Raw genomic sequence first — 10,709 nt, 5'->3', positions numbered from 1 at the left:
CTGGGTTTCTGTACAGCACTTTGAGATATCAGCTGATGTACGAAGGGCTATATAAATACATTTTGATTTGATTTGATTCGGTGGATAAATCTTCACTTAAACAAAATTCCATAACGTGTCATTTTTTGTAATTGCATGTGTTGCTATTTCCTGCCCCAGTGAGCATTCAGTGGTGCCACAGGAGGGAGTCTGGACCTGAAAGGGACTCTGTTTGACCCCCGTTTAGGGTTTTTCTACTCTTTTATCAGCACGTTGGGATCCATTTTGATACCCCTGTGAAACAAGATATGAGTAATGAGAAACAGCGAGAAAAAGGGAAGTGGGTGATTTAGTCACATTAGGCCGGAGTTTGACCTTTCACCTCATTTATGCTGAGAGGAATGACATAATAGAGAGAAGGGGACACAAGATACATGTTTCTGCTATACATAAGAGGCAACAGAGCTATAACTGTAGCACTATGTACAGTACACCACATACATAATCCATCATTGACTTCTGTAGCTGCCAAAATGAATTGGGTTCCCAGAAACATCATCCAACCATTCCAAGCAGTGCCCTTTTCCATGCACCCAAGAGATGACATAGTTTTTTTCTCCATTTTACAAACCCAGATGGTTTACTGAGAACAAATATGAATAGGCCTACTATGGTGACAATTCCTCATCATAAGGAGTCAGTTGACCAAAATATAATCAGTGGGTTGGTGCCCTCTAAACTAGGTTAATTCAGGTGGTTGCCTCTGAAGTTGATACCTTCAAGTCTTTGAAATGCTATGGCCAAAACAAATGGTATGGAAATATGACTAGGCCTATATGAATAAATCACAGAAATGTAACTTATGTCATTTGACCTATCTGGATCATTTGACTTGTGTCTGCCGTTACCTAATTTCACTGGGAACAAGAGTTTGGTGTCATGAGGTAGCAAGTTTGAATATGTTTTCTACATCCTCCCCTTCACTCACTACATCACCCCCCCCCCCCCCCCCCCCCCCCAGCTTCCAGGTTTGTTACAGCTAAACCTGCTCCGGGTGTGAAAGTGGATTCTTTTCGCTCTCCACACTCGCGCGGCCCATCGTCCTCTACCGCTCGTGGGCTGTCACTGGGATTTTAAACTGGTACACGCGACCATCAACGGGACAAGAAACATTTACGACAGAAAACTCACTGAGAATAAACGTTCCTCGAAGAAATAATAATTCCAGAATAATTTACCTTTTCTGCAGGTGCAGTTTTTATCTTTGAGCTGACGGATCGCGGAGAGAGTCTGCATTTCTACAGGTGAACAAAACGTAATTATTTGGTTCGGGGTTATCAAATTGCAAACTTAGCTTTGTGCTGTAGTGTATTGTCCACGAGCGCACATAATTAATCATCTTCACACTACCTAAAATGACGCGCAAGCCGTGCGTGCCGATAATGCAACCTCCTAACCAAGACTAATCTACACATTAGCTATCTGTAAAGATGCCGCCCTACTCCCTCCTCTATGTTAAATATAACACACATACATTCATTATTCATTTCGGTTGCCTATGAAGTTTGTTCTATAGAAAGTATTTGAATCTGATGTGTGCCACAGAATCTATTTGACTCTAGCCACAAAATTAAGGAAATTAGAAGGGGGGAGATTTTCGGTGTGCCAAAAGTACTATTATAACATAATAGTATTTTGGGGGGGTGCTTATATTTGTCCTGTTACACACAAATGTGTAATGGGAATGTGATTTTTTGCATATCCCAACCCCCCCTGAGACACCCTGAGCGAGTGGGGTCACAGCCAGGGATGCCATTGTACAGTACCCCTGGAGCAATTAAGGTTAAGTGCCTTGCTCAAGGGCACAGCAACAGATTTATATATTTTTCTCCTTGTCAGCTCTGTTATTTGAATCAGCAACCTTTCGGTTAGTGGCCCAACACGCTAACCTTGAGGCTACTGCCAACCCTAAATGTGATAGATAAATTAATCTAGTCCACTTCCCTCACCTCAGCCCCACCTAACAGTTAGCCTAGCTAGCGACCTCGTCAAGAGGTTTGGACCTCTTAGTGTAACTTTTAAGGTGTTGGGACTGACAGTCAGATTGACCTGTAGATGAGTCCCAGTCAGGGCTATTCACCACATTGGTGTCAGAAGTGGGATGGCACCTCGGTGCAGCCATCCAAAGCATGTCCCATCAGTATGGACACAAGGGACTTACAAGAGTGAAGCGTTGGTACACGCTTTCTGAAAGAAGGGGTATTCTGTATTGACCTAGTACATCACCTATCCTTTTTACATCAGCAGTTGTCAAAATTACAAAGTGCTTTACAGATACCCAGCCTAAAACCCCAATGAGCAAGCAATGCAGAGGCAGAAGCACAGTGGCTAGGAAAAAACTCCCTCGAAGGCAGTAACCTAGGAAGAAACCTAGAGAGGAACCAGGCTTTGAGGGGTGTCCACTGTCCAGTCCTCTTCTGGATGCCTAATGAGTGACTTTGTTCCAGGCATTCAGACCTCTTGGCATAATGATGAAGGTGTAGGACATAATACCATGCTGATAGTGTCTATGCCTTGTTCCTGTTCCACACTACTGAGCTGAACCGTGCTGAGCCAAGCCAGACTGTGCTATCCTGGTTAAACATCCATCATAGTTGCTGGGACCGTGCTTGGCAGAACAATGTGAAAACGTGCCATCACAGTACGGTTCAAGTCTCCATGATGGTGTGAAACAGATAACAGTGCAAAAGAGCCTATAATGGGATGAGTATAAGCTAACCTTGCCTGGTACCTGCAGATTTGCCTCCATGATGCCAAAGCTTGAACACTGTCATGAGTTTCACCAATGATGGACACTGCTGTGCCAATGCTCGTCAATGTCCAAGCAGTCATCATCGACACAAACGCCAAATGAATTGACAAAATGCTCTCTAATGTGGTTTCTGTTCGATTCTAATTTACAAAAGATGTGTCCCTCTCGCTTTCAAAATCCTATATTCACGATGAGAACTCTGATCCAATCAGTGTGTTAGTCAGCAGTAGCCATCACTTCCATTAGCTATGGACCCTAACTGCTGCCATCATGTCTTACACTGCTAGCTAACCTCTCTACCTGAATGTGAGCAGTGTTACCCTGCCACTGGTCTCTCAGTGGAATGGAAAAGTGTTTACATTGGGCCTAATGTTGTCAGAGCTCCTATAATACCAGCTTCAGGGGGAACAGACCGGGTCTTATGGGCCCCAGCCTCACCGGGAATAGACCGTACCACACCAGCTCAATGGAAACACTGTGGGGGTTAGCTGTTAGCACGGCGCTCAAATAACCTGGCGGCTAATGAACTGTCACTTTTTTTCTCCAAACAAAACGTTTTTAGTCCCTGTTCGCCTGAAAAGCCCTGGCCCTGCCAGGTTTGAACCTTGGTTCCAGGGTTGGCTATGTCTTTCCATGCACGTACCAGTTATTAACTCTTTGCTAGTGGTTGGTTTTTAGATGTCTGATTCTGTTAAAGTTTATGGGGTTTGACAGTATTGAAAACAGCCATTCTCTTCATATTGACCCTACTACACTGATTCAAGGAAGCCAGCAATATGTTAAACAATGATTTCATTGTTATGCAGCTCAAGTTTTTCTAGAATGATGGAGCTTATATGATGACCCTGCCTCTTTTTGCACGTACTGTATTAGATCATAGAGGCAGAATAGAGACAGTAGTTACCTAACTTAATGGGGGATGTTAGACAGGGTTTGAGACAGGGAGATAGTTGAGAAGGCTGAAAGGTTGAGGTGGACTAATGCATTGAACCCTCATCTCTAGGGTATGTGGTTTGGAGGTGTCAGTGATACCGCTAGATCAGCCTCTTGCACTACTGTCCCATAGTGTCTCTTAGAACTCCTCCGCACCACATGTATCATCATGTCACAGTAGAATTTGCAGGGACGTGCAGAATCCATGGGCTCTGCCAGAGTGGGATCCCTCTCTACCTCTCTACTGGACAAATCTTGGCTGTCCTCCTGGGAGGTTATCCCAGGACAGTGGTCTAATACTGGGATTTTTCCTGTCCTGCTGAGAGGTTATCCCAGGACACTGGTCCTGTACTGGGATTATTCCTGTCCTGCTGAGAGGTTATCTCAGGACACTGGTCCAATACTGGGATTCTTCCTGTCCTGCTGAGAGGTTATCCCAGGACACTGGTCCAGTACTGGGATTCTTCCTGTCCTGCTGAGAGGTTATCCCAGGACACTGGTCCAATACTGGGATTCTTCCTGTCCTGCTGAGAGGTTACTCCAGGACACTGGTCCAGTACTGGGATTCTTCCTGTCCTGCTGAGAGGTTATCCCAGGACACTGGTCCAGTACTGGGATTCTTCCTGTCCTGTTGAGAGGTTATCCCAGGACACTGGTCCAATATTGGGATTCTTCCTGTCCTGCTGAGAGGTTATCCCAGGACACTGGTCCAGTACTGGGATTCTTCCTGTCCTGCTGAGAGGTTATCCCAGGACACTGGTCCAGTACTGGGATTCTTCCTGTCCTGCTGAGAGGTTATCCCAGGACACTGGTCCAGTACTGGGATTCTTCCTGTCCTGCTGAGAGGTTACTCCAGGACACTGGTCCAGTACTGGGATTCTTCCTGTCCTGCTGAGAGGTTATCCCAGGACACTGGTCCAGTACTGGGATTCTTCCTGTCCTGCTGAGAGGTTATCCCAGGACACTGGTCCAATACTGGGATTCTTCCTGTCCTGCTGAGAGGTTACTCCAGGACACTGGTCCAGTACTGGGATTCTTCCTGTCCTGCTGAGAGGTTATCCCAGGACACTGGTCCAGTACTGGGATTCTTCCTGTCCTGCTGAGAGGTTACTCCAGGACACTGGTCCAGTACTGGGATTCTTCCTGTCCTGCTGAGAGGTTATCCCAGGACACTGGTCCAGTACTGGGATTCTTCCTGTCCTGCTGAGAGGTTATCCCAGGACACTGGTCCAGTACTGGGATTCTTCCTGTCCTGCTGAGAGGTTATCCCAGGACACTGGTCCAGTACTGGGATTCTTCCTGTCCTGCTGAGAGGTTATCCCAGGACACTGGTCCAGTACTGGGATTCTTCCTGTCCTGCTGAGAGGTTATCCCAGGACACTGGTCCAGTACTGGGATTCTTCCTGTCCTGCTGAGACGTTATCCCAGGACACTGGTCCAATACTGGGATTCTTCCTGTCCTGCTGAGAGGTTATCCCAAGACACTGGTCCAGTACTGGGATTCTTCCTGTCCTGCTGAGAGGTTATCCCAGGACACTGGTCCAGTACTGGGATTCTTCCTGTCCTGCTGAGAGGTTACTCCAGGACACTGGTCCAGTACTGGGATTCTTCCTGTCCTGCTGAGAGGTTATCCCAGGACACTGGTCCAATACTGGGATTCTTCCTGTCCTGCTGAGAGGTTATCCCAGGACACTGGTCCAATACTGGGATTCTTCCTGTCCTGCTGAGAGGTTATCCCAGGACACTGGTCCAGTACTGGGATTCTTCCTGTCCTGCTGAGAGGTTATCCCAGGACACTGGTCCAATACTGGGATTCTTCCTGTCCTGCTGAGAGGTTATCCCAGGACACTGGTCCAGTACTGGGATTCTTCCTGTCCTGCTGAGAGGTTATCCCAGGACACTGGTCCAGTACTGGGATTCTTCCTGTCCTGCTGAGAGGTTATCCCAGGACACTGGTCCAATACTGGGATTCTTCCTGTCCTGCTGAGAGGTTATCCCAGGACACTGGTCCAGTACTGGGATTCTTCCTGTCCTGCTGAGAGGTTATCCCAGGACACTGGTCCAGTACTGGGATTCTTCCTGTCCTGCTGAGAGGTTATCCCAGGACACTGGTCCAGTACTGGGATTCTTCCTGTCCTGCTGAGAGGTTATCCCAGGACACTGGTCCAGTACTGGGATTCTTCCTGTCCTGCTGAGAGGTTATCCCAGGACACTGGTCCAGTACTGGGATTCTTCCTGTCCTGCTGAGAGGTTATCCCAGGACACTGGTCCAATACTGGGATTCTTCCTGTCCTGTTGAGAGGTTATCCCAGGACACTGGTCCAGTACTGGGATTCTTCCTGTCCTGCTGAGAGGTTATCCCAGGACACTGGTCCAGTACTGGGATTCTTCCTGTCCTGCTGAGAGGTTATCCCAGGACACTGGTCCAGTACTGGGATTCTTCCTGTCCTGCTGAGAGGTTATCCCAGGACACTGGTCCAGTACTGGGATTCTTCCTGTCCTGCTGAGAGGTTATCCCAGGACACTGGTCCAGTACTGGGATTCTTCCTGTCCTGCTGAGAGGTTACTCCTGGACACTGGTCCAGTACTGGGATTCTTCCTGTCCTGCTGAGAGGTTATCCCAGGACACTGGTCCAGTACTGGGATTCTTCCTGTCCTGCTGAGAGGTTACCCCAGGACACTGGTCCAGTACTGGGATTCTTCCTGTCCTGCTGAGAGGTTATCCCAGGACACTGGTCCAGTACTGGGATTCTTCCTGTCCTGCTGAGAGGTTATCCCAGGACACTGGTCCAGTACTGGGATTCTTCCTGTCCTGCTGAGAGGTTATCCCAGGACACTGGTCCAGTACTGGGATTCTTCCTGTCCTGCTAAGAGGTTATCCCAGGACACTGGTCCAGTACTGGGATTCTTCCTGTCCTGCTGAGAGGTTATCCCAGGACACTGGTCCAGTACTGGGATTCTTCCTGTCCTGCTGAGAGGTTATCCCAGGACACTGGTCCAGTACTGGGATTCTTCCTGTCCTGCTGAGAGGTTATCCCAGGACACTGGTCCAGTACTGGGATTCTTCCTGTCCTGCTGAGAGGTTATCCCAGGACACTGGTCCAGTACTGGGATTCTTCCTGTCCTGCTGAGAGGTTATCCCAGGACACTGGTCCAGTACTGGGATTCTTCCTGTCCTGCTGAGAGGTTATCCCAGGACACTGGTCCAGTACTGGGATTCTTCCTGTCCTGCTGAGAGGTTATCCCAGGACACTGGTCCAGTACTGGGATTCTTCCTGTCCTGCTGAGAGGCTATCCCAGGACACTGGTCCAATACTGGGATTCTTCCTGTCCTGTTGAGAGGTTATCCCAGGACACTGGTCCAGTACTGGGATTCTTCCTGTCCTGCTGAGAGGTTATCCCAGGACACTGGTCCAGTACTGGGATTCTTCCTGTCCTGCTGAGAGGTTATCCCAGGACACTGGTCCAGTACTGGGATTCTTCCTGTCCTGCTGAGAGGTTATCCCAGGACACTGGTCCAGTACTGGGATTCTTCCTGTCCTGCTGAGAGGTTATCCCAGGACACTGGTCCAGTACTGGGATTCTTCCTGTCCTGCTGAGAGGTTATCCCAGGACACTGGTCCAGTACTGGGATTCTTCCTGTCCTGCTGAGAGGTTATCCCAGGACACTGGTCCAGTACTGGGATTCTTCCTGTCCTGCTGAGAGGTTATCCCAGGACACTGGTCCAGTACTGGGATTCTTCCTGTCCTGCTGAGAGGTTATCCCAGGACACTGGTCCAGTACTGGGATTCTTCCTGTCCTGCTGAGAGGTTATCCCAGGACACTGGTCCAGTACTGGGATTCTTCCTGTCCTGCTGAGAGGTTATCCCAGGACACTGGTCCAGTACTGGGATTCTTCCTGTCCTGCTGAGAGGTTATCCCAGGACACTGGTCCAATACTGGGATTCTTCCTGTCCTGCTGAGAGGTTATCCCAGGACACTGGTCCAGTACTGGGATTCTTCCTGTCCTGCTGAGAGGTTATCCCAGGACACTGGTCCAGTACTGGGATTCTTCCTGTCCTGCTGAGAGGTTATCCCAGGACACTGGTCCAGTACTGGGATTCTTCCTGTCCTGCTGAGAGGTTATCCCAGGACACTGGTCCAGTACTGGGATTCTTCCTGTCCTGCTGAGAGGTTATCCCAGGACACTGGTCCAGTACTGGGATTCTTCCTGTCCTGCTGAGAGGTTATCCCAGGACACTGGTCCAATACTGGGATTCTTCCTGTCCTGTTGAGAGGTTATCCCAGGACACTGGTCCAGTACTGGGATTCTTCCTGTCCTGCTGAGAGGTTATCCCAGGACACTGGTCCAGTACTGGGATTCTTCCTGTCCTGCTGAGAGGTTATCCCAGGACACTGGTCCAGTACTGGGATTCTTCCTGTCCTGCTGAGAGGTTATCCCAGGACACTGGTCCAGTACTGGGATTCTTCCTGTCCTGCTGAGAGGTTATCCCAGGACACTGGTCCAGTACTGGGATTCTTCCTGTCCTGCTGAGAGGTTACTCCTGGACACTGGTCCAGTACTGGGATTCTTCCTGTCCTGCTGAGAGGTTATCCCAGGACACTGGTCCAGTACTGGGATTCTTCCTGTCCTGCTGAGAGGTTACCCCAGGACACTGGTCCAGTACTGGGATTCTTCCTGTCCTGCTGAGAGGTTATCCCAGGACACTGGTCCAGTACTGGGATTCTTCCTGTCCTGCTGAGAGGTTATCCCAGGACACTGGTCCAGTACTGGGATTCTTCCTGTCCTGCTGAGAGGTTATCCCAGGACACTGGTCCAGTACTGGGATTCTTCCTGTCCTGCTAAGAGGTTATCCCAGGACACTGGTCCAGTACTGGGATTCTTCCTGTCCTGCTGAGAGGTTATCCCAGGACACTGGTCCAGTACTGGGATTCTTCCTGTCCTGCTGAGAGGTTATCCCAGGACACTGGTCCAGTACTGGGATTCTTCCTGTCCTGCTGAGAGGTTATCCCAGGACACTGGTCCAGTACTGGGATTCTTCCTGTCCTGCTGAGAGGTTATCCCAGGACACTGGTCCAGTACTGGGATTCTTCCTGTCCTGCTGAGAGGTTATCCCAGGACACTGGTCCAGTACTGGGATTCTTCCTGTCCTGCTGAGAGGTTATCCCAGGACACTGGTCCAGTACTGGGATTCTTCCTGTCCTGCTGAGAGGTTATCCCAGGACACTGGTCCAGTACTGGGATTCTTCCTGTCCTGCTGAGAGGCTATCCCAGGACACTGGTCCAATACTGGGATTCTTCCTGTCCTGTTGAGAGGTTATCCCAGGACACTGGTCCAGTACTGGGATTCTTCCTGTCCTGCTGAGAGGTTATCCCAGGACACTGGTCCAGTACTGGGATTCTTCCTGTCCTGCTGAGAGGTTATCCCAGGACACTGGTCCAGTACTGGGATTCTTCCTGTCCTGCTGAGAGGTTATCCCAGGACACTGGTCCAGTACTGGGATTCTTCCTGTCCTGCTGAGAGGTTATCCCAGGACACTGGTCCAGTACTGGGATTCTTCCTGTCCTGCTGAGAGGTTATCCCAGGACACTGGTCCAGTACTGGGATTCTTCCTGTCCTGCTGAGAGGTTATCCCAGGACACTGGTCCAGTACTGGGATTCTTCCTGTCCTGCTGAGAGGTTATCCCAGGACACTGGTCCAGTACTGGGATTCTTCCTGTCCTGCTGAGAGGTTATCCCAGGACACTGGTCCAGTACTGGGATTCTTCCTGTCCTGCTGAGAGGTTATCCCAGGACACTGGTCCAGTACTGGGATTCTTCCTGTCCTGCTGAGAGGTTATCCCAGGACACTGGTCCAGTACTGGGATTCTTCCTGTCCTGCTGAGAGGTTATCCCAGGACACTGGTCCAGTACTGGGATTCTTCCTGTCCTGCTCAGGTCTAATGTATTATTACTTAATCAGGCTTGGGTGTTGAAGGGAGAGTTATTGATCTGATGTTTGTTGTTTAAGGCAGTGTGACAGTTGACTTGACGCTTTACGTTGATTTATACCTATGTAACTATACGGGAATAACTGAATAATTGTATTCTGTGTCTACGCTTTCCATTCAGAGTCTATGCTGACTCACAACAATCAACCCAGATATTTTTGTACACAGTATTAACTATGTATATGCACAATCTTGTAACTGGAGATCAAGGATGAAAAATATGAATGTAAGCTCACACAAGATCTGAAATGGCTTCATGCTGTTATGTTATGGCTATCTTCACACAAGATCTGAAATGGCTTCATGCTGTTATGTTATGGCTATCTTCACACAAGATCTGAGATGGTTTCATGCTGTTATGTTATGGCTATCTTCACACAAGATCTGAAATGGCTTCATGCTGTTATGTTATGGCTATCTTCACACAAGATCTGAAATGGTTTCATGCTGTTATGTTATGACTATCTTCACACAAGATCTGAAATGGCTTCATGCTGTTAGGAGTATCTTCACACAAGATCTGAAATGGCTTCATGCTGTTAGGAGTATCTTCACACAAGATCTGAAATGGCTTCATGCTGTTATGTTATGGCTATCTTCTCACAATATCTGAAATGGTTTCATGCTGTTATGTTATGGCTATCTTCACACAAGATCTGAAATGGCTTCATGCTGTTAGGAGTATCTTCACACAAGATCTGAAATGGCTTCATGCTGTTAGGAGTATCTTCACACAAGATCTGAAATGGCTTCATGCTGTTATGTTATGGCTATCTTCTCACAATATCTGAAATGGTTTCATGCTGTTATGTTATGGCTATCTTCACACAAGATCTGAAATGGTTTCATGCTGTTAGGAGTATCTTCACACAATATCTGAAATGGTTTCATGCTGTTAGGAGTATCTTCACACAATATCTGAAATGGTTTCATGCTGTTATGTTATGGCTATCTTCACACAAGATCTGAAATGGTTTCATGCTGTTAGGAGT

General features: G+C 48.4%; 1 protein-coding gene across 4 annotated transcripts in view; it reads left to right on the top strand.

Moving 5' to 3' along the window:
• The first annotated feature begins 1,067 nt into the window (after positions 1 to 1,067).
• LOC139385270 (aggrecan core protein-like) overlaps positions 1,068 to 10,709 on the top strand; it is a 36,801-nt gene continuing 27,159 nt past the window's right edge. For all 4 annotated transcript variants that reach the window (XM_071130436.1, XM_071130435.1, XM_071130434.1 and 1 more), the window contains exon 1: positions 1,068 to 1,283. The gene's annotated coding sequence lies outside the window, so the exon portion shown is untranslated. The remainder of the gene's footprint in view (positions 1,284 to 10,709) is intronic.

This window comes from Oncorhynchus clarkii, chromosome 26, assembly GCF_045791955.1.
Source record: "Oncorhynchus clarkii lewisi isolate Uvic-CL-2024 chromosome 26, UVic_Ocla_1.0, whole genome shotgun sequence".
NCBI lineage: Eukaryota > Metazoa > Chordata > Actinopteri > Salmoniformes > Salmonidae > Oncorhynchus > Oncorhynchus clarkii.
Note: the sequence above shows the minus strand (reverse complement) of the source record. Positions and strands in the feature narration are given on the sequence as shown.